Source organism: Loxodonta africana, chromosome 25, assembly GCF_030014295.1.
Source record: "Loxodonta africana isolate mLoxAfr1 chromosome 25, mLoxAfr1.hap2, whole genome shotgun sequence".
In the NCBI taxonomy this organism is placed as follows: domain Eukaryota; kingdom Metazoa; phylum Chordata; class Mammalia; order Proboscidea; family Elephantidae; genus Loxodonta; species Loxodonta africana.
Window position 1 is genome coordinate 55,109,636 of NC_087366.1, and position 24,318 is coordinate 55,133,953.

Genomic DNA, 24,318 nt, shown 5'->3' on the forward strand with positions numbered 1-24,318 from the left:
GACTGCTAAGAACGAGGCATGTACACCCACTGGCATCTGTCATTCTATGCGGGCTACATTCATCTGTGATCCAGCCGGACACACAAGACACTTACACAGTGTTGGCAAAGTGAGAGTCATTATCGTTATTTGTAGAAGGCAAACAGTAAACAATAATAACAAATTCTTAAAAGGGAACTGCTTACGCTTCCCCAAATTACCCATGCCTGTTCTTCAAAAAGGAATACACAGAGGCACCGTGCCAAAAATAATTGGTCGACATTCAGTAGTTTCAGGAGGTAGCACGTAATTAAGAAATGATGATATTGAAGGAAGGAGTCCAAGCTGCCCTGAAGGCATTGGTAAAAAAAAGAGACTCCGGAAACTGAAGGAATACCAAATGAGATGTTTCAACAAATGGATGCAGTGCTGGAAGTGCTCCCTCACTCATCTACGCCAAGAAATTGAGACAACAGCTACCTGGCCAACAGACTGGAAGAGATCCATATTCATGCCAGAAATTCAAGACAGATTCAGAAGAGGATGTGGAACAAGGTATATCATTGCTGATGTGAGATGAATCTTGGCTGAAAGCAGAGAATGCCAGAAAGATGTTTACCTATGTTTTAATGACTATGCAAAGGCATTCAGCTGTGTGGATCCTAACAAATTACGGACAACATTTCAAAGAATGGGAATTCCAAAACACTCAATTGTGCTCATGCGGAACCTGTACGTAGACCAAGAGACAGTTGTTGAAACAGAAGTGGTGGGGGGCGGATACCGAGTGGTTTAAAGTCAGGAAAGGCGTGTGTCAGGATTATATCCTTTCACCATACTTATTCAATCTGTATGCTGACCAAATAATCTGAGAAGCTGGACTGTATGAAGGAGAATGGGACATTAGGATTGGAGAAAGATTCACTAGCAACCTGAGACAAGCAGGTGACACAACTTTGCTGGCTGAAAGTGAAGAGGGCTTGAAGCGCTTACTGATGAAGACCAAAGACCAGGGCTTTCAGTGTGGGTTACACTTCAACATAAAGAAAACAAAAATTCTCACAACTGGACCAGTAAGCAACGTCATGATAAACAGAGAAAAGATTGAAGTTGTCAAGGATTTTATTTTACTTGGATCCACAATCAATGTCCATGGAAGCAGCAGTCCGGAAATCAAACTATGTATTGCATTGGGCAAATCTGCTGCAAAATACCTCTTTAAAGTGTTCAAAAGCAAAGGTGTCACTTTGAGGACTAAGGTGCTCCTGACTCAAGCCATGGTATTTTCAATCACCTCATACACATGTGAAAGCTGAACAAAGAATAAGGAAGGCCTAAGAAGAATCAGTGCCTTTGGATTTTTGTGTTGGTGAAGAATATCGAATACCCCATGGGCTGCCAGAAGAATGAGCAAATCTGTCTTAGAAGAAGTACAGCCAGAATGCTCCTTAGATGCTAGGATGGTGAGGCTTCATCTCATGAACTTTGGACATGTTCTCAGGAAGAACCAGTCCCTGGAGAAGGACATCGTGTTTGGTAAAGTAGAGGGTCAGGGAAAGAGAGGAAGACCCTCAAGGAGATGGATTGACACAATGGCTGTAACAATGGGCTTAAACATAGCAATGATTATGAGGATGGCACAGGACAAGGCAGTATTTCATTCTGTTGAACAGAGTCACTATGAGTCAGAACCAACATGACAGCACCTAACAACAATAACAACACCAGACCATGCCTAGAAACACCATATAAAAATGATTCATTGCACCACAGCAATTAGCACAAAAAAAGCTTCAAAAACCTATTGTTAATAACTCAGAGTGATTGGAAAAGATATTACACTCATAAAATAGAAACAGGATACTATGCAAAAAGGAATATTCAGAACAGAAGAAAGAACCTTTGGGAAATAAGCAATATTGCTGCAAAAGTAGACAAATATTCAACAGGAGTTAAAGAATAAAGAAACCCTTCCAGAAGTAAAACCAAGAGACAGAAAACCAATAGGGGATAAAGGATAAGACAAACAGATGATTGATTCGGAGGTTCAACATCCAACTATTTGAAGTTCCCACAAGAACGCAAGAAACAGGGTGGACTAAATTGTCAATAATAATAATAATAACATGGGAAAATATCGCAGAACTGCAGTACTGAGTATCCAGATTGAAGAGCTTGATAAATGAATGAAAAGCTAACCACTCAAAAAAGTCACCATAAAAGTTTAGAATATCAGGGTACAAGAGAAGATCCTAAAAATAACCAGAGAGCAGACAACAGCCCTGGTAGTGCACGGTTAAAAGTTTGGCTGCTAACCAAAAGGTTAACTGTTCGAATCCACCAGCTGCTCCTTGGAAACTCTATGGGGCAGTTCTACCGTGCCCTATAGGGCCGTTATGAGTTGGAAATGACTTGATGGCAATGGGTCTGGTTTTTTGTTTTGTTTTGTTTCATTTTTTAGACAACAATTACCATACAACAGATTGGAAGCTATACAACAAATTGGAAATTAGAATGCTATCAGCTTTTTTTTTAATAATTTTTTATTGAGCTTTAAGTGAACGTTTACAAATCAAGTCAGTCTGTCACATATAAGCTTATATACACCTTACTCCATACTCCCACTTACTCTCCCCCTAATGAGTCAGCCCACTCCCTCCTTCCAGTCTCTCCTTTCGTGACAATTTTGCCAGTTTCTAACCCTCTCTACCCTCCTATCTCCCCTCCAGACAGGAGATGCCAACACAGTCTCAAGTGTCCACCTGATACAAGTAGCTCACTCTTCGTCAGTATCTCTCTCCAACCCATTGTCCAGTCCCTTCCATGTCTCATGAGTTGTCTTCGGGAATGGTTCCTGTCCTGGGCCAACAGAAGGTCTGGGGACCATGACCGCCAGGATTCCTCTAGTCTCAGTCAGACCATTAAGTCTGGTCTTTTTATGAGAATTTGGGGTCTGCATCTCACTGATCTCCTGCTCCCTCAGGGGTTCTCTGTTGTGTTTCCTGTCAGGGCAGTCATCGGTTATGGCCGAGCAGCATCTAGTTCTTCTGGTCTCAGGATGATGTAAGTCTCTGGTTCATGTGGCCCTTCTGTCTCTTGGGCTCATAGTTATCGTGTGACCTTGGTGTTCTTCATTCTCCTTTGATCCAGATGGGTTGAGACCAATTGATGCATCTTAGATGGCCGCTTGTTAGCATTTAAGACCCCAGGCACCACATTTCAAAGTGGGGCTATCAACTTTTTAATACCAGTAAAAGTAGTTGGCATTAAGTTGATCCCAACTCATGGTGACCCTACGTGTGTCAGAGTAGAACTACTCCACAGGTTTTCAATGACGGATTTTTCCCAGAAATAGATTGCCAGTCCTTTCTTCCAAGGTGCCTCTAAGTAGACTCAAATCTCCAACCTTTCAGTTAGCAGTTGAGAATGTTAACTGTTTGTACCACCCAGGATTCTGACTTTTTTTTTTTCCAGTAGCATCTTTGAATGCCGGAAAGCAAGACAGAGAGCAATGCCTTCAGAATTTGGAGCAAATGTCAAGCTGTTATTGAATCCAATGCCTTCATTTCATTATGGGCTTTTTCCTGTGATCTGTGGTACGTGGACAGACATGGCCCAACACAAGCTCTCCTGATGACGGGTTACCTAACATCTCTATCAGACTTAAGGAGAGGAGAGAAGAGGAGAGAGAGAGAGAGGACCCAAGGCTCAATCACACTGTCAAGGAGGAGGCTACGGGTATGAAGTGGGGAAACATCCACCACTTTCACTCTCCCAGCCCTACCATCTGAAGACCAAAGATTAGAAAAGAGGAGGTTTGCATTCTAAAAACCTATGCAAAAGCACAGCCCTTCTAGAAAGTGGAGACTGGCCTGTCCTTGCCTGTCCGTGGACTAACAGCAAGACCTGCTGCCACTGGCAAAGTCCTATGTAGCCAGTCCTGGGGGGAAAAATCACTACACAAACTCCAAAGCCCCAGATGGTTACCCTCCAGACTCAAGAGCACCAAAGTCAGAAAGGGGCAGAGAAGCAGAGGCCATGGTAAACCTGAAGAGTATTTCTCCCATTATCCCTCAGAGGTCAATTTTGCCACCTGAGCAGGTCGAGTTTCACAAGATTTACCTCGGTATGGCCAAGAATTAATTTCAAAAATCTCTCCTGCCAGGAAAATTAGCTTTTTATATACTTTTTTACCCACAAGAATGTGCTCTTGTTTATTTTCCAACCTCAAGATTTTCTTTCTCCCCTTTCATGCCCTCAAAAAAAAGACATTTGTTTTGAGAATAACAGTAAAAAGAAAAAAAATAAATAAAAAATCGGTCACTACTGCTGATGGTCTTTTGAGAACAGCGCTTAAATTCTAATCCTGCCTTTGCCTGTCAGTTATTTCTCCTCAAACCCTTTTCTTACCACTAATGGTTCTCATCTGCCCTTCCTTCAAGGACTTGGTCCAGAGCCATCACAGGAGACTTCCCCAGCTTCATCAGCCCATGGTATCCTGTTCCTTCTCGAACCTTTCTGAAAGAGCTATTTTGGCACTAGGAGGTGTATTGCTTATATTATTACTATTAACCAAGCCAAAAAAAACAAACCCCGTGCCGTCGAGTCAATTCCTACTCATAGCGACCCTATAGGACAGAGTAGAACTGCCCCATAGAGTTTCCAAGATGCACCTGGTGGATTCAAACTGCCAACCCTTTGGTTCTCAGCCATAGCACTTAACCACTATGTCACCAGGGTTTCCTTATCACTATTACCTGTATTTAAATTGGGTTGATGTGCTGAGGACTCAATTTTTTAATAATTTTCCAAGCGAAAATACATAAAAACACAAAGAAGGAAGTAAAGCATCCAAAAATTCTGTCACTTTAATGAGCTTTTACCAAGTATTAATTAAAAGGTTTCCTCAGGAGACATTTTTGCAAGTCATTTTGAGTATATTTTAATTTTCTATACTTCTTATAATGTTATATAAATGTTTTATCACAAACCTTAGCTCCCCAACTAGACTGTAAGCATTTTGAGTGTAGAGACAGTGTCTTAGTTGCCACTGTGCCCCTACATCAGCCTACAGCAAGCTAAATATACAGTAGGTGCTCAAGCAAAACAACAAAACAAAACACCCCCTTGCTGCATGAAATCCATTAATGTACTCGTTTTATAAGTTCATAAACTTCTCCTTCGTTTCGTGTCTGCTCTTTCAATATATGAGCTGAAGTTCACAAACAGATTATTGCAGACAGGCTAGCTGTGTTGCTGTTCAAACAATTCTTTCTCATAAACAACAGGCTTCCGTTACTGCCCAACCATAGCCATCAACTATGTGTCTAATTTAGAAGAGAACCTCTCGGCGCTACGAAGATCACTACTGGCCTATTCTTCCTGGAAAGCTCATGTAAAATAAAGTCAAAATGTATGGCAAAATAAAGTCTAAGTTCTCTTTCTTCTCCACATCTGGGCAGTCTTCTTCTGCAGCTTTGAAGCTACTGGGGCCGCCTTTCTCATGAAAGAGTGGCAGTGGCAGTGATCCATCCTGCCAGGTGAACTTCTCAGCAAGCCCAGGATGGGTAGGATAACTCCAGAAATCACAATGAGAAGCTAGAGGGCCCAGAGCAAATGTCAAGGCAACGGTGATTCAAAATATGTTAACTGAGACTGAAGGAAGGCTTTCCCAAAACTTTAACTTGACCAAATCATGAAACAATTACCAGATGGTTATAATGACTACTCAGCTCTATTCTCCTCCTACCCCCTCATTAAAGGAAGGTATCTTAGTTATCTGCTGCTACTATAACAGAAATACTACAAGTGGGTGACTTTAACAAGCAGAAATTTATTCTTTCACAGTTTAGGGGGTGAGAAGCCTGAATTCAGGGTGCCAGCTCTAGGGGAAGGCTTTCTCTTTTTGTTGGTTCTTGGGGAAGATTCTTGCCTTTTCAGCTTCTCTTCCTTGGCTCCTTGGTGATCTTTATGTGGCATGATGTCTCTCTTCCCCATCTCTGCTTCTCTCATTTGCTTGTTCAATCTCTTTTATATCTCAAAAGAGATTGATTTAAGATATACCCTATAAGAATCCTGTCTCATTAACATAACAAAGAAAACACGTTCCCAAATGGGATTATAACCACAGTCATAGAGGTTAGGATTTACAAAACATATTTTGGGGGGACAGGATTCAATCCATAACTGAAGAGAAGGGACAGTTATCAACCTACAATACCTACTGTAAGTTTATGCAAGGAAAGTTGGGAGCTGCCTGGCCCAGTACCTTGTATCAAGATCCTAAACAGAAGGTTGTCCAACATGATTTTCTTCCACACCCATATCAAATCCCAACTGATTTAAATAAAAATAGAGAACCTCTTCCCATACTGGGTATTTTGGGGAACACTAAGCAGAAACCTTGCCCCTAAGCCAAAAGGTTGGTGGTTCAAGTCTACCCAGAGGCTCCTTGGAAGAAAGGCCTGGTGATCTCCTTCTGTAAAGATTATAGCCAAGAAAACTCCATGGAGCAGTTCTACTTTGTAACACATGGGGTCACCATGAGTTGGAATCGACTCGACAGCAGCAGGGTTTTTGTTTATTTTTCGTACTGTGGGCCCCATACTGCCTCACGACTCCTTACCCAGTGTAGGTGGGAAAGCCAGGGATACTTCCAGAAGGCGCTACGGTGACTCTGTTACTGGCAGACAGAGGAGGCTCTGTGGGCATTCCACCCAAGACATTACGTGGCAGCTAAAGACATGAGCAGAAGTGTGGCTCTGGATTTTCCAGCCACTTATTCCATGGCTGAAGTCACTGTTGGTAGCAAAGAACAGGCACCTTTTACATCACCAGCACCCTCTGGCAACACTGACTCCACCACAGAACTGTTGGTGCGAACAGGAGATTTCTGAAGGATGTGGCAACTCCCACCACCATGGGGGCTAGCGATGGAGTCTTACATTGATGTAGACTCAAGAACCCTGGGTAGGTGGTAGCAGGCCACGTTCATTTTGCAAAGTTAATGGGCACCAACTTCATATTGGACATCAGGCATCTAAAGGCCAGCAGAGGCAGCCCTGCCCTCAAAGAGCCTATAATCTAGTGGGAGGAGGGAGATAGATAGTACTCAGATACAGGGCCACCAAGTAATGTGGCTGAGGAGGATGAGGTAGGTAAAGGAAAGGATCATCTGGCTGGGGCTTCTCAAAGTCACTGGGGAAGACTAGGTTTGAGATGGGCTTTGAAGGAATAAAAAACCCTGAATTTTGGTAAAGGCCTACTTCTATAGCATTTACAATCATATTGCAATTAACAACACTCATTCTTTAGTCAACACACACTGATTGGGGCAGGCATTGTGGGAAACGCGAATAAGAAATAAGACACCGTCTCCAGCCTCAAGTAACAGCAGTGTAGTAGGCCTTTGCTGTAATTCTTCAGATAATGCCTCCAAAGGTAAGTAGGTGTCCCAGGAACACCTCAGGTCAGGGTCATTAATTGACTAAGTTGTCAAGATGTCTTTGTCTCTCTCTCCAGCTTCCCCTTCTATCCGTGTCACCCATTCCCCACCTCCATCTCAATCTTTTTTTTTTTCTCCCTTGATGTCTTCACAACTTACTACTTCCGGTTCCAGGCTGCAGAGGCCTGGCTTTCAAGAGTGTGAGGAAAGCTATGAAAAAGAGGTACACAGCATGATGGGAGCGTTATAGCAAGGGGACTCTTAGGAACTCAGGGAATGATTTTCTAATAGAAGAATGTCTGCTAACAGGTTGAAGAAGATATTTAGGGATAAGATTCCTGCTTCAAAAAAACTAACAACAAACAAACAAAAACCTCATAGGGTCATGAACAGACACTTCACCAAAGAAGACATTCAAGTGGCCAACAGACACTGGAGAAAATGCTTGTGATCACTAGCCATTAGAGAAATGCAAATCAAAACCACGATGAGATACCACCTCACCCTAGCATTACTGGCACGAATCAAAAAAACAGGAAATAAATGTTGGAGAGACTGCGGGGAGATCGGAATTCTTATGCACTGTTGGTGAGAATGCAAAATGATACAACCATTTTGGAAAATGATATGGCACTTCCTTAGAAAGCTAGAAATGGAAATACCATATGATTCAGCAATCCCATGCCTAGGAATATATCCTAGAGAAATAAGAGTCTTCACATGAAATTATAAAAAAAAAAGTCATCACACACATAGACATATGCACACCCATGTTCACCATGTTCATAGCAGCATTATTCACAATAGCAAAAAGATGGAAACAACCTAGATGCCCATCAACAGATGAGTGGATAAACAAACTGTTACATACACACAAAATTACATAACAATAAAGAACAAGGATGAATCCGTGAAGCATCTGCTAACATGGAAGAATCTGGAGGGCATTATGCGGAGTGAAATAAGTCAATCACGAAAGGACAAATATTGTATGAGACCACTACTGTATTGAAAAGATTTATACACAAAAAGAAACAATCTTTGATGGTTATGAGGGAGGGGAAGAGTGGGGAGGGAAAAACACTAAATAGATAAGTGGTAACTTTGGTGAAGGGTAAGACAGCACACAACACTGGGGAAGCCAGCCTAACTTGTTTAAGGCAAGGTCATGGAAGCTCCATAGACACATCCAAACTCCCTGAGGGACCAAATTGCTTGGCTGAGGGCTGTGGGAACCATGGTCTTGGGGAACATCTAGCTCAATTGGCATAACATAGTTCATAAAGAAAATGTTCTACATTCTGCTTTGGTGAGTAGCGTCTGGGATCTTAAAAGCCTGTGAGCAGCTCCACTGGTCTCACCCATTCAAGAGCAAGGAATAATGAAGGAAACCAAAGACACAATGGAAAGATTAGTCCAAAGGACTAAAGGACCACATCTACCACAGCCACCACCAGACTGAGTCCGGTACAACTAGATGGTACCTGGCTACCATCACTGACAGTTCTGACAGGGATCACAATGGAGGGTCCCAGACAGAGCTGGAGAAAAATGTAGAACAAAATTCTAACTCATAAAGAAAGACCAGACTTGCTGGTCTAACAGAGACTGGAGAAACCCAGAGAGTTCGGCCCCTAGACACACTTTCAGCTCAGTAATGAGGCCACTCCTGAGGTTCACCCTTCAGCCAAAGATTGGACAGGTCCATAAAACAAGACTAAAGGGGCACACCATCCCAGGGGCAAGGACTAGAAGGCAACAGGGAATAAGAAAGCTGGTATTAGGGAACCCAAGATTGAGTAGGGAGAGTGTTCACATGTGGTGGGGCTGTTAACCAATGTCATGAAACCATATGTGTGCTAACTGTTTAATGAGAAGCTAGTTTGTTCCGCACACCTTCAAAAAGAGCAAAAGAATTTGGTTTTTGACGTGTTAGTTTTGAGATGTCTATTTGATGTACAAGATTCTGGTTTATTCCTAGGATTTATAGCCTTGATGGACAGTTTCCTGAATCACTAAAATTTAATTACTTTATAGTCACATGCCCATTAGAAAATTTTATGCTGAATGTACCAAATGGACTCTTTGGAGCTTTAACACAGATGACTTTTATGGAAAATTAATTTTTGAAATAGGATGGAAGTAACATTCCTTTACTACATTTATCGTTCTCCCTTGACTTTTCGGAAACATCCCAAACATTCTCTATTACTTTACCACCTAACACGGCATTCCAAGTCAACCATCTTGTAAGCTTGAACACATTCCATTTCACTTGAATTTAGTTCTACCTAACACAGGCTTTCTAGGTTTACCACGCAGATTGGATCTTTGAGGGTGGTAGATATTTGAGGATTTACTGTATCTGAAAAATCTAAGTTTATTATTTAAGGAAATGTTTACTGAAAGATGTCAGCATTGATCCCAGTGATCCAAGCATTAACTGTTCTTTACTCAGAGAAATATCCATTGAGTCTCTCCTTTGTCTTTAATTAAAAAAAAAAAAAATTATGGAATTTAAAAAAAAAAAAAACCTCACAGGGTTGCTATGGGTCAGGATTGACTTGACAGTGCCCAACAACTGTCTGTAGGATAGAGTCTAGCCAACTTGTATTCACATCCCGCACTGCCACCTACGGTGTAGCCTTGGGGAGTCATTTAGCTCATTAGTTTCCTCTGCTGAAGACAATAGGAATAGCAGCAAGCAACTTGCACAGTGCTTGCTGTATTCCAGTGTTCTAAATGCTTCATGTTCACAGCCCTGTTTCACCTCCATCTTAAAGATGAGGCTAATGGGGCACGAGGAGGTTGTCTTAGTCTCTTGGTGCTGCCACAAGCGAGTGGCTTTAAGAAACAGAAATTTATGTTCTCACAGTTCAGGAGGCTCGAAGTACAAATGTGGAGGGTAGCTCTAGGGGGAGGCCCTTCTTTGCCTATTTCTACTTCAACTCCTAGTAGCTGGCAGTGCTTGGTTCTTTGATAATCTGTACCTGACATCTATCTTGCCCCATTTGTGCTTGCTTATCTCTGTGCCTAATCTGCTCTTTTTATGTCTCAAATTGGTTTTATTGAATTGTACACAAAAAAGTTGAATTGGCAAATGTCATGTTCTCTATATTTTTAGAAGCGATTAGATTTAAAACACACCCTCCACTGCTATGACCTTACTAACATAACAAATGAAACACTATTCTCAAAAGAGATAGCATCCAAGGGTATAAAAAATCCATTGCTGTCAAGTCCATTCCAACTCATAGTGACCCTATAGAATAGAGTAGAACTGCCCCATAGGGTTTCCAATGAGCAGCTGGTGGATTTGAACTGCCGACCTTTTGGTTAGCAGCCATAGTTCTTAACCACTGCACCCCCAGGGCTCCGTCCACAGGTATAGGGGCTAGGAGTCCAATACATATTTTAGGTAGGGTGGGGGCAGGACACGATTCAATTAGTAAAAAAAGTTAAGTAACTTGCTCAAGGTCACAAGGCCACCGGGTGTGAATCCAGATTTTGTAGTGCTAGAGTCCATGCCCTTGACTGCTGCACTGTACTGCCTCTTCCATGTGAGAGAAAAACAATAACTACCTCTCCTAGGGGTTGTGAAAATTTTAACTAATTTGATTAAAAGCCCCTAACCCAAAGGCTGGCATAATAGATACTCAATAAACAGCACCTGTAACTATTCTAGTATTAATATAATAAATTAGCTGCCCTGCTCCTGCCTTTGTGGGCTGTAGATGCCTCTACGGCCCATCCCAGGCGGAGCAAACAACCTTCATTCAGAGACTTGCACCTTCTCCTGCTCTCCCAGGTTGCCCCATCCCCTTCCCTAACTGTAGAAGGAGAATGGAAGTTATACACAGAAGAAACATAGCCCGAAGACTGGAGAGGCTCGATGTCTCTAGCATGCAGAAATGAATTTTTTTTTTTTTTTCACTGAGAATTTTTATCTTCAGCAAAAGCCTGGTGCTGAGTGTAGAGGTGCAGGCTTACTCACAGCTGATGCGCTGGCAAATTCAGCTTTCCTACAGGAAACACGAGACTTGTGACAAAGTTCTTGTGAAATCCAGGCTGCGTTTCTCCTTCATGACTGCTGTTGGCTTCTAACCAAGGGCCGATACACCAGCTCAAGGATCTTCAGAGCTGGTATGTAAACAGAAGGACAATATGCAAATTTGCTAATGGTTCCTCTAAACCATGACTTGAGCCTAGATTCTTTTTTTCTTCTGTAAATTGTGCTTTAGGTAAAAGTTTACAGTGTAAATTAGTTTCTCATCTAAGAATTTGTACTCACATTGGGAGCGTGCTTCTAAGTAGACACAGGAGACTATGTGGGGAGCTCCTGTCTGGAGGTGAGATGAGAAGACAGAGGGGGACAGAAGCTGGTTGAATCAGTACGGGAAATACCGGGTGGAGAGGAGCAGTGTGCTGTCATGTAGTAGGGATGGCAACTAGGGACACATAACAAAGTGTGTATAAGTTTTTGTATGAGAAATTGAATTGTAAACTTTCACTTAAAGCACAATAAAAAAAAAATATGCTCAAATTGTTTTGTGACGTTGGCTGCAGTCCCTGCACTGTGTCAGCACTCTCCGCCTTTCCACCCCGGGTTCCCCATGCCCATTCATCCAGTTTTCTTGTCCCTTCCTGCCTTCTCGTCTTGCCTTTAGGTGGGAATTGCCCGTTTGGCCTCATACCCTTGACTGAACTAAGTAGCACGTTCCCCCTGTGTGTTGTGATTTGTTTTAGAGGCTTGTGAAATCTGTTGCTAAGAATTTTTGTCAGGAATCGGTGTTGGAGTTCGCCAAACGCTTTTCTGTGTCTGTTGAGATGATCGTGTGATTCTTTTGTTTTGTTTATATCATGGGTAATGTTGATTGATTTTCTAATGATGAACCACCCTTGCATACCTGGTATGAATTCTACTTGGTCACGTTGTATTATTTTTTTGATATGCTATTGAATTCCATCGGATAGAATTTTGTTGAGAATTTTTGCATCTATATTCATGAGGGGTATCGGTCTGTAGATTTTTTTGTTTGCTTTGTTTTTGTTTTTTGTGATGTCTTTTCCTGGCTTTGGTATCACGGTTATGCTGGCTTCATAGAATGAATTCAGGAGTATTCCTTCCTTTTCTATGCTCCAAAATAGTTTGAGTAGTATTGGTATTAGCTCTGCTCTGAATGTTTGGTAGAGTTCTCCAGTGAAGCCAACCAGGCCAGGGCTTTTGTTGTTGTTGTTGCAATTTTTTTTTAACTACCTCTTCAATCTCTTCTTTTGTTATGGGTCTGTTTAGTTTGTCTACCGCAGTTTGTGTTCATTTAGGTGGGTAGTGTGTTTCTAGAAACTTGTCCATTTCCTCTAGGTTTTCAAATTTGTTGGAGTACAATTTTTTCATATTATTCTGTTATGATCCTTTTTATTTCACTTAATTCTGTTGTGATATCACCCATGCCATTTCTTTTTTGGGTTATTTGCTTCCTCTCCTGCTTTTCTTTTGTCAATTTGGCCAATGGTTTGCTGATTTCGTTGACCCTTTCGAAGAACAAACTTTTGATCTTGTTTATTCTTTCTGTTGTTTTTCTGTTCTCTCTTTTGTTTTTTTCTGCTCTAATCTTTATTATTTCCTTTCTTTTGGTGACAGGGCTTCTTTTGCGGCTGTCTTTCTGTTTGTTCCAGTTGAGGGGTTAATATTTTGATTTTGGACCTCTCTTCTTTTTTTGATGTGTGCATTTATTGCTATAAATTCGCCTGTAAGCACTTCTTTTGCTGTGTCCCAAAGGTTTTTGTAAGATGTGTTTTCATACTCATTTGATTCTATTAATTTTTTTATTCCATCAAAAACCCAATGGTTTTTAAGCAAGGTATATATGAGTTTTTCCTCTTACTATTCCTGTTTTTGATTTCTACTTTTACGGCATTGTGATCAGAGAAAATGCTTTGTATTATTTTGATGTTTTGAATTTTGTTGAGGCTTATTTTGTGGCCTAAAATGTGTCTGTTCTGGAAAATATTCCATGTGCATTGGAAAAGAACATATACTTCGCTGCTGTTGGGTGGAGTGTTCTGTGTACGTCTGCTTTGTAGAGTTGGTTGATTGTGGTATTTAGATCTTCTGTATCTTTATTGAGTTTCTTTCTAGATGTTCTGTTCTTCGCCTAAAGTGGTGTTTTGAAGTTTCCTACTATCATTGTGAAACTGTTTATTTCTTTTTTCAATGTCGTTAGAGTTTGTTTTATGTATTTTGGAGCCCTGTCATTGGATGTGTATATATTTTTTATGGTGTACCCAGTGCCATCGAGTATTGACCCTCTAATCATTACATAGGGTCCTTCCTTATCCTTTATGGTGGATTTTACTTTAAAGTCTCTTTTATCAGAGATTAGTAGTGCCACTCCTGAACTTTTTTGGTTATTGTTTGCTTGATATACTTTTTTCCATCCTTTGAATTTTAGTTTATGAGTTTGTGTTTAAGGCGTGTCTCTTGTAGACACCATATAGATAGATAGTGGGTTTTTTGTTTTTTTTTTTAAATCCATTCTGCCACTCTCTGTCTCTTTACTGGTGCACTTAAGCCATTTACATTCAGTGCAAATATTGAGAGGTATGACTTTACTGCTGTCATTTTGTTGTACTTTTTTTTTTGTGGTGTTGACAGTTTCTTTGTTCCATTCAATTTTCTGTGCTGAGCTCTTCTTGTTTTGGGATTTTCATTTCTCCTGTTATTGTTGATTTTGCATTTACTGTATCTTTACGTTTTTCTTTTTTTATTTTGGTGGTTAGGTTTGTTACCTTCTTTTGTGGTTACCTTGAAATTTATGTTTATTTTCCTAAGTTTAAACCAGTCTTTGATTTCTTGATATCGCCTTAACTTCCTCTCCATATGGAAGTTTTATAACTGCATCCTTTATTCTCTCTTTTTTGTTTTGATCTTTTCATTATTTATATATTGACATCTCTGATTTCTCATTTTCAGTCTCTTAGCTTTGTTTTAGTTTTTGAGAATTCCTTATCTGGGTTGGTATCTGGTTGATCTGTCCTGGGTCCTAATCTTGAGTTGTTGTCTGATGTTGTTGGTTCTCTAACCAGAGGACCACCTTTAATATTTCTTGTAAGTTTGGTCTGGTTTTTATAAACTCCTTAATTTCTGTTTACCTGGAAATGTACTAATATCATCATTGTACTTCAGAGACAATTTTGCTGGATATATAATTCCTGGATGGCAATTTTTTTTTTCTTCAAGGCTTTATATATGTTACCCCATTGCCTTCTTGCCTGCAGGGTTTCTGCTGAGTAATCGGAGTTTGATCTTACTGGTTCTCCTTTGTAGGTGACTTTTCATTTTTCCCTAGCTACTCTCAGGATTCTTTCTTTGTCCTTGGTTTTGGCAAGTTTGATTAAAATATGTCTTGGTTACCTCTTTTGGGGTCTATCTTGTGTGGGGTTCACTGATCTTGGATGGATAGCTTCTCATCTTTCATTTTAGGTAAGTTTTCTGCTGGCACGTTTTCAACAATTCTCTCTGTGTTTCCATTGCCTGCACCTGTTCTGGAACTCCAGTCACACATAAGTTTTCCTCTTGATCATGTCCCACATAATTCTTAGAATTTCTTCATTTTTTCTTCATTCTTTTTTCTAATTTTTCCTCAAACAAATTAGTGTCAAGAGACTCACCTTCAATTCCACTAATTCTGTCTTCTATTATCTCAATTCTACACTTATGTCCTTTTATTGAGTTGCCTAATTCTGAAATTTTATTGTTAACTTTTTGGATTTCTACTTGCTGTTTTTGTATGGTTTCTGTCATTTTGTTCTTGTATTGTTTTCCTGAACTTTACTATTGTTTTGTCTGTGTTTTCCTTGGTTTTACTGTGTTTTCTCTGATCTCTTTCTTGATCTCTTGGACAGTCTGTATATTAGCCTTTTGAATTCTTTATCAGGTAGTTCCTTATCTTCCTCCAGAATGTTTTCTGATTCTTTATTTTGGTCTCTTGCTGGAGCCATCTTGTCCTGCTTCTTTATGTGATTTGATATCATCTGTTGTGTCTGAGGCATCAAGAAGTTACTATATTTATTTATTGTATGTTTGTTTTCTGTGCCCTGAATTTTTGTTTCGTTTTGTTTTGTTATATCCAAGTAAGCTGGGCATGTGTGCTACTCTGTTTGCTAATGCAGTTCCACTGAAACCCTCACCTCCTGGGTGGGTACAGCAGTGACTGGGTTTATGAATGTGGGTCTCTGTTCGTTGGTTTTGTGGGGCCACTAAGGACGTAGGTGGCATTTTTGGTGAGGTGATGTATCTGTCTTGCTGGTCACCTGGTCATGGGTGCAGGGGGTTTTCTCCCTGGTCATTGGGTTTGGTATTGTGTGTGCACTCTGCTGCTTGCGGGTTGGTTGGGGCGAAGGTGACTGGGTCATGAGGCACTGGGTGGGTGGTGCAGAGACTCACCAACAGTCCTGGCTGGGCAGAGCTGCACACGGATGTCTGGAGTAGGTACAAACTTCTGGTTGTTGGGGGGGAGGGGCAATGTTGGGGCAAAGCAGGGGAAACATCACCTGCCAAAAGGTGTTCAGATAGAGGGCATGCCCCCTTTCCACTAGAGCACATCATGAGAGAGGTTGTGCAGCCAGTCCTTAGGCACCCAGTGCTGTTGGCTGGAGAGACTAGGTGGCACCACTGATCCTCAGGCCCCCCATGCTGGTGGCTGGATGGAATGGGCAGCTCTGCCGGCCTTCAGGCCCCCAGCACGGGTGGTTGAGCTCTTGTCTTAGGGACACAGCATTGGTGCAGTCATGATTGGGGGGGATGGATGAGGCAGGTGGGAGCACCCCTCAAACCACAGACCTCTGGCATGGGATGCTGGTGTTTGCACAGCACGTAGGGTGCCCGTACTTAACTTTCACAGGGCTGGAAGTCCTCTGTCTTGCTCCTGACTTGCATGCAGAGCTATTCCCACTTAGGTGCAGTTGGTGAAGTGGGCTTCAGCTGACAATGCTGCCTGCCTTGGCCTGAAAGAGCTGTGCTGTGATCAAAGGGGGTGGAAGGTGCTGTAAATCTGTGGACCCCTGGCACTAGTGGCTGAGCAAAGGGGCAGGTGCCTCCAGACTGGGCTGTAGCTCCTGGCTTAGGGGGCCTGAAAGTGTTAAACACCTCATGACTGAGTCTCAAGAAGGGAGAAGAGATGGATGAGAAGGGTGGAAGTGCCCCTCAGGCCCATGGAGCTCTGGCACAGAGGACTGGGGAGAGTGTGGTGGGTTGGGTGCACACACTTAACTTTTGCAGGGCTGGAAGCACCCCGAGTTTTCTCTGGTAATACATGCAGAGTTGCTTCTGCTTAGCTGCACCAGGTAGAGTGCACTTTGGCTAAGAATTCTGCTTGCTTGTCTCAATATGCCCGTGCTGTGCAAGTTCAGCTAGCAGGATACCAGCACTCCGTAATTCTCCATTTCTTCTGTTTTTGAATTGTCTATCTGCCTGCCTCTCAGTTCAATTCTTCAGCCTTGTCTTTGAGCTTAAGACCAAAAAAATAAAAACCCATTGCCAGTGATTCCAACACATAGTGACCCTATAGGGCCTTTTATGCTTAGGGTTCCTAAATTGTCATATATATCCTATTCATTTGTATTTTTCAGGTCTTTGTCGTAAGAGGGATGACTTGAAGTATATGACCACTCTGCCTTCTTGGACTGCCTCCTAACCCTAGATTCTAAGAAAACAAAAACAATAGCAAAACCTTACCTAAGGCTCAAAAGTACCAAATGTCTAGTTGTCCTGTTACCTTATATAAGATAAATTCTTACTGGAGTCTCAAATGTTCCATGTACAGGTACTATTTAAAATCAGTTGTGATATTTACCTATAGAGTCAATATGTGAACTCTAAGGGTCTGAAATAGTACGGAAAATTCTCTATGTACCTGTATAAGCAGTTTTCCTGGGAAAACGGTTCATAACTTTGATTACTTTCTTGAATGAGATCTGCAACTTAAAAATTGAGAATTACTGATACACAATAAACTTGACACCAAAAAAATGTTCACAATCCATTGTTAAATAACAACAACAAAAACTTACAGAGTATTTCGTGTGGCATATTTGCTATGAGTTGGAATTGACTCGATGGCAGGGTTTTTTTTTATTACTTTTGTTCAAAATTGCATACATTTATAGAAGAATATTAGAAATACACACTGAAAATATTAACTGCAGTTACCCCTATGTCAGACTTATGGGTAATTTTTGTTTTGTTTTGGTCTTTGAGTTTTTATAGGTTTTACATGATTTTTAACAATGTGTTAATTTTGTAACATGTGCTAGTCTTAGAATCAGGAAAAACCTAATAAATATTATTTTCAAAATAATTTCAAAAAGCACTCGTAAGCCTAAGTCCATATCCTTCTCTACGATAAGTGCTCTTAAACCATTATTTCCCAGGTTGTTCGCGCATCTCTTTCTCTTTCAATATTGCATGATCTGGGTAATAAAGAACCTACACTTGAGTCTAGGAATACCACCGACACCAGGAACTGGTCAAATGACCAGTTCTGAGTCGCAAAATCTGCATGTACAAATGTGAGGCCCAGTTCAGATATGAAAAGAAAAGGCTTACTTTTGAAAGAAAAGAGGACTAGCAACTTTGAAGAGAAGAGGAAGAAAATAGAAGAAAAGTGGTGTAACCCAGAAAGAGCTCAAGATTCTTGTTAAGTCTGCAAGAGAGCATTACATTTCAGAAAGGTGGTTGTTGCGTGTATGATGTTTTAAATTCTTCAGCTTTATAGCCAATGCAGTTAAGAAAATAAGCGTTCTGTCTTCTGTTAATGTAAGGGTTATATTAATTTTTTTTTTTTTTTTTTTGGTGGCGGAACTAAGGAACCCATCCAAATGCTAGAATCCAAGGGGAATCTTCTGGCAAGCTGTCCAGAGCTTGGCATATTGTTGGTGGTCTCACCAACATGCAGGATTTGGACTGTGAAACACTTTGGGGATTTGGGATGCAGGAAGCATCTATAAAAAGGTTGCCAGATTTAGCAAATAAAAACACAGATGCGTAGTTAAATTTGAATTTCAGATAAACAATAAATATTTTTAGTATAAGTATTTCCCATGCAATATTTGGGACATGTTGTTGTTAGGTGCTGTTGAATCAGTTCCAACTAATAGTGACCCTACCTACAACAGAATGAAATACTGCAAGGTCCCGTGCCATCCTCATAATCGTTGCTATGTTTGAGCCCATTGTTGCAGCCACTGTGTCAAGCCATCTCTTTGAGGGTCTTCCTCTTTTTCACTGACGCTCCCAAGCATGATGTCCTACTCCAGTCCCTCCTGATAACATGTCCAAAGTATGTGAGACAAAGTCTGCCATCTTTGCTTCTAAGGAATATTCTGGCTGTACTTCTTCCAAGACAGATTTGTTTGTTCTTCTGGCAGTCCATGGTATACTCAATATTCTTCAGCAACACCATAATTCAAAGGCATCAATTCTTCTTCACTCTTTTATACTAAGAAAAATTAGCTGTTGTTTATTGGAAATTCAAATTTAATAGGGTGTCCTGTATTTTATCTTGCAAGCGTCATCCACAGAGAACAAGGGAGGGCTGATCTACAAGGGGCACATTTTCTCACTCAAGACAGACAATGCGCATATGAAAAGGGGGTGAGTATAGGGGATTGCAGGGACCCCAGAGAAGGCCCTGCTCCCGTGTAAAAAAAATTGGGTCTTTCTAATGTTGTTCTTCTCGTGGTTAAACCAATATTACCCCAAAAGCAGAAGACAGAGAAACCCAGGAAAGTCCCAGGGTAAATAGTGTGCAAGCAGACAGCAAAAGGAACGTGCTAAATGGCAAAAGGTAAACCTCAGAAACGTTGCAGTTGGGATTGAAGTAAGTGGTGGTTGCTTATGCTTAGCTTTTCTTACAGCCAAGATTTGAGCACTTCATCTAAATAGCTTGCACCTTGCAAAATTGGTTTCCAGAAAAAGTGCACTGAAAAAATAAAACTGTATCTTTTTTTAATGTATGGAAAAACAGATACATGTCGATGCGTGGATCTACAGGACACCAAATGAAAGAAAAGTGGAGAAATACTATCCTCCAGATGTTATATTAGGTAATAGAAGAAAATTATTTTGCTTTCCACACAGAAATTTGACAACATGTAAACGCAGCCTATGACTAAGATATTTAAAAACATGGATTCAGAAATCGGAAAAGTATCATTTTTATATTGTCCACAAATGGCCACTGAAATATTTTCATCAACCTATTTTGTCAGGTCATTAAAGCCCATCTTAAACCTATAATTAACCAGGAAGTTATCTCATTCTGCAGTCTGTTAGGCGACAGAAACCATCAAATGCTCAGCTATCAGGCGAACGGTTGGCAGTTTGTAATCCACTCATAGCCACCTCAGAAGAAAGGCCTTGTGATCTACAGCCATTGAAAAGGCCTTGCGATCACAGCCATTGAAAAGGCCTTGCGGTCACAGCCATTGAAAGGGCCTTGCGGTCACAGCCATTGAAAGGGCCTTGCGGTCACAGCCATTGAAAGGGCCTTGCGGTCACAGCCATTGAAAAGGCTTTGCGATCACAGCCATTGAAAAGTCTGTGGAGCACAGTTCTACACTGTGAAACACCTGGGGGCGCCGTGAGTAAGAACTGACTCAATGCCAACTGGATTGGGGTTTTGTTCGTTGCTATTGTTGTTTTGACAATCTGTTGAATTAAATGAAAACATTGAAAGATCTTAACTCCCTATTTGGTATCAAATATATCCCCTACCTTTGTCCTCTGAGCATTTGATTATGGAAAGCCTCCATTTACCTAGAGCCAGAGAGTTCAAATCCCATTGGAACCAGCTAGTCTTCTCACTCCCACACTCTTCTAGCAAATGCCATGTAGTGGAGAGTTGGGGTTTGACAGGCTGTTTAACAGCTAAGGACTGATGGGTCAAGCAGAGCCACTCTGAGTGATGGGGAATAAGGGGTTCAGATCGTACACACATGTGGGAGCTGGTAGAGAAATGTATGGAGGTTGCTGCCTTTGTCTCTGGTAGTGGATCTGCAGTCCCTATATGTCAGCAGGGCCAGCAATCAGGCTAACAAGCTGGACACAAAGTAATGGAGACCAAAGACAAACCGGATCCCACGTTTGGCTCTCACAGCCTCCAACCTCTACAATGCAGCTGACACTCAGAAGAAGCCGGCACCCTTTGCCACCAAGCCAAACAAGGCTCCTGGCCTAGACTTAAGAGCCTAAAGGAGGGGATCTACTGGGAACTGGAGAAGCTGTGCGTCCAGCTGCTTCATCACCAAACGAGGGGAGGCCCGCAGATCAGCAGCTGCATTACAGTTTTCACAGCAGCCCTCTGAGCATGTGACTGCTGCTTCATGCACGCCTTCCAAGCCTCACACAAAGTTCTTATGTGTCCAACCCTAACCTGTGGGGCTCAGAAGGAAGGGGAATCTGGGCACACAGCCTCTACTTACCTAGCCGGCCATAGCATGAAACCTCCACAGGGCAGTAGGCTGATTCCCTCCTCTGCCACGATCTAGCTGGATGAACTTGGTAGAATATTCGATCTTCATCCAGAAGGGTAATGTTTATTAAATCACTGTAAAGGTAAATGTGCCAAGTGCTCAGTATATGTAATTGAACTCAATAATCCAAGTTCCTGCTCTCACGGAGCTTACATTCTCGCTGATAACAATATATTCTTTGACTTTCTGTTTTTTGAATTAAATGAGATGGTGAAAAGAACCTAGCACATAGAAGAGGCTCAATGTATGTCACTTACCACGTGTGCATGCTCATGACAAGTTCATTTTTGGAGTAACATGACTTTTAATGCATCTAATAAGTGGGCTTTCCTTCAGAATTTCCTGGAGTGGAACTTGGAGAAACTACCAGCAGGGGCCACCAACTCAAGAGTGGGTTCCCAGTGCCAACTGCAGTCTTCATCAGCTCTTTTAAGGAGTTCCAAACAATGCTTCATTACTATGGACAACCTAGAAAACCTTTAGATTCATACTCAGAGAAGAAACTGCTTGGGAAAAGGAAAAGAGGATGAGACCTGACAATCAGAAACCTTTAGATAGGGAAGGTTCTCACTCTCAAACTGGCCACTTTGCTGTGGTTGGTGACACTGCCATGGCCACCATAATATTAGATAGTTAGCTCAGAGAGAAAAACGGTCTCAAGCCAGGTCTGGCAGAACTCAGAACGGAACTTCAAGGAGAGCATAGCAAATGCCCCACACCCCAACCACTTACCTCATTGGAAGTCTTGGTAGTACCATAATTTCCAGCTGGGTATCGACCACGTCTGCCTCCCTTCCGCTTTCTCTGACATTGCTGGTGGCAGACTGGTGGTTGGATGTTGTAGCTGGCATCTATACAGTGGTTTTCAACATTTTGTAGCCCCAAAGCTTAGCTGTCCTCTCTGCGTGGAACAGACATGATTTATAATCTGTAGTCAAAGTACTTTCTCAGCTAGGGAGTATTCTGAACATGGAAGATCTCTCTCAATAACATGTCTGATCTGATCCTATGTTCTTGCATGAGTGTACCCCAACATCCATATCCACTTCTGGACTACAAGAGTTGCTAAGAAATGCCTTGTTATTAAGAAATGACCTTGGGTCGCCTACCTGTTGAAACAATACCTTTCTGGTATCAATTACCTGGCCACAAAGGCGAGCTCTTGTCCTGCTCTTAAGAGGCTCTGATCCTGTCATTTGAGCAATCACATCTGCTGATAGTCATTCTCACTTTCTCTCTCTATCTCTATTGCTCTCATGTTGTCATGTTGAAACTCCTCACGTGGCTATTAGGTTTTTTTTTTTTTTATGTGTAGTCATATTTATAAATTCAGATCATTATGGGAGCTAATTATACTCTGGAAATGATACAATATTTGGATGCCAGAAAGAAATCATTATTCTTCAAAATAGATGCCTGCTAGCTTTCTCAAGAACTCATTTTACGGACTCCAGTTAAAACAAATGAATAGATGTTCCGCTTTTTGCTTCCTCTTTTGAGCAATTTTATGATTTAAAAAAAAAGACACTTTACCACAATGGAAAATACCTCATTTTTCCATTAAAATGTACTTTTTTTTTATTTTTTAACAACTATCACATCTACTTCCTTGTCCGTTAGGTTAAAAGGAGCCATTCCTAGGAGACCAAGCCAAGGCCTCAATAAAACCCACTAACCCATTGTTGTCCAGTCGATTCCAACTCATAGCAACCCTATAGAGTATCCAAGGCTGTAAATCTCTATAGCAGCAGACTGCCACATCTTTCTCCCATGGAGTGACGGGTGGTTTTGAACCACTGACCTTTCAGTTAGCAGTCAATTGCTTTAATCAGTGTGCCACAAGGGCTCTTCAATAAGAAAATGAAAACTGAGGTGGTTGCCAGGTAAGTCTGTTAACTATGCTACGATGACCACGCCAGTGCTAATAACAGCACCGAAACAGCCAAGTGAGAAGAAACCGTGCTACTGACTGATAGGTTGGTCTACTCTGTACCAAGTGAGAGGCCAGGCTGATTTTCCCTGCAACCATAGGCACTGGCGCACTCTGCCCTTTTCACACCCAGTGGACTCAGACTTGGAATGTTCTTGGTGCATATATCACTTCGTGTCATCAAAAAAGAGTCCACATGGCCCCAACACCCAGTTGAAACTTGGTTGAAAAACTGAAAACAGAATTACTGGTAAAATCGAGACTAGTGTTCAATTGGTTGAATTCTAAACCTTTGTATAAACTCAGTGCCTTCTGTCTTATCTAGTTAAATATAGACTTCTCCCCAAGTAGATAGTGCAAAAACAAATGAACAACTCAACCAAATATAAAAAAGAAAAAACCAAACCCATTGCCATCAAGTCAATTCTGACTCATAGCAACCCTGTTGAAGAGAGTAGCATTGGCCCACAGGGTTTCCAAGGGGTGCCTGGTAGATTCTAACCGCCAACCTTTTGGTTAGCAGCCAAGCTCTTAACCACTGCACCACCAGGGTTTCCTCAACCAAATATACTGTTTAAAATAATGTAAATGACAGTTTGAAGGCTGGACCAAATAATTTTTGCTCTTCAGCACAATTTCTTTTTTTGCACAGGCATAGTTAGGAAGTCACAACATCGTCAAAAAGAAAATGAGGACGCTATGGATTATTCAGGATTTGGCTTCTCACATTAATTTCACCCTCAGAAATTAAGAGATTTTCTTCTCAAAAATAAAATTCCTGCTCCATAGACACATCCAAACTCCCTGAGGGACCAACTTGCTGGGTTGAAGGCTCTGGGGACGATGGTCTCAGGGAACATCCAGCTCAATTGTCATAACATAGCTCATAAAGAAAATGTTCTACGTTCTACTTTGGTAAATAGCGTCTGGGGTCTTAAAAGCCTGTGAGCAGTCATCTAGAATACTCCATTGGTCCCACCCCTTTGGAAGCAAGGAAGAATGAAGAAAACCAAAGATATAATGGAAAGATTAGCCCAAAGGACTACTGGGCCACATCTACCATGGCCTCCACCAGGCTGAGTTCAGTACAACTAGGTGGTGCCCAGCTACCACCATGGACTGCCCTGACAGGGATCGCAATAGAGGGTCCCAGATAGCTGGAGAAAAATGTAGAACAAAATTCTAATTCAAAAAGAAAGACCAGACTTGCTGGCCTGACAGAGACTGGAGAAACCCTGGGAATACGGTCCCTGGACACATTTTCATCTCAGTAGTGAAGTCACTCCTGAGTTTCACCCTTCATCCAAAGATCAGACAGGCCCATAAAACAAAATGAGACTAAAGGGGCACACCAGCCCAGGGGCAAGACGAGAAGACAGGAGGAAACAGGAAAGCTGGTAATAGGGAACCCAAGGTTGAGAAGAGAGAGTGT

At 41.5% G+C, this 24,318-nt stretch overlaps 1 long non-coding RNA gene across 4 annotated transcripts in view; it reads right to left on the reverse strand.

The window, feature by feature from the left end:
* LOC135228663 (uncharacterized) overlaps positions 1-23,622 on the reverse strand; it is a 114,977-nt gene extending 91,355 nt beyond the window's left edge. For 2 of the 4 annotated variants that reach the window (XR_010319446.1, XR_010319444.1), the window contains exon 1: positions 20,906-23,622. This is a non-coding gene — a long non-coding RNA (uncharacterized LOC135228663). Of the gene's footprint in view, positions 1-13,915; positions 20,133-20,905 lie in introns of those variants that run through there. The other 2 variants (XR_010319445.1, XR_010319443.1) reach the window with 2 other exon arrangements.
* Between the last annotated feature and the right edge of the window lie 696 nt (positions 23,623-24,318).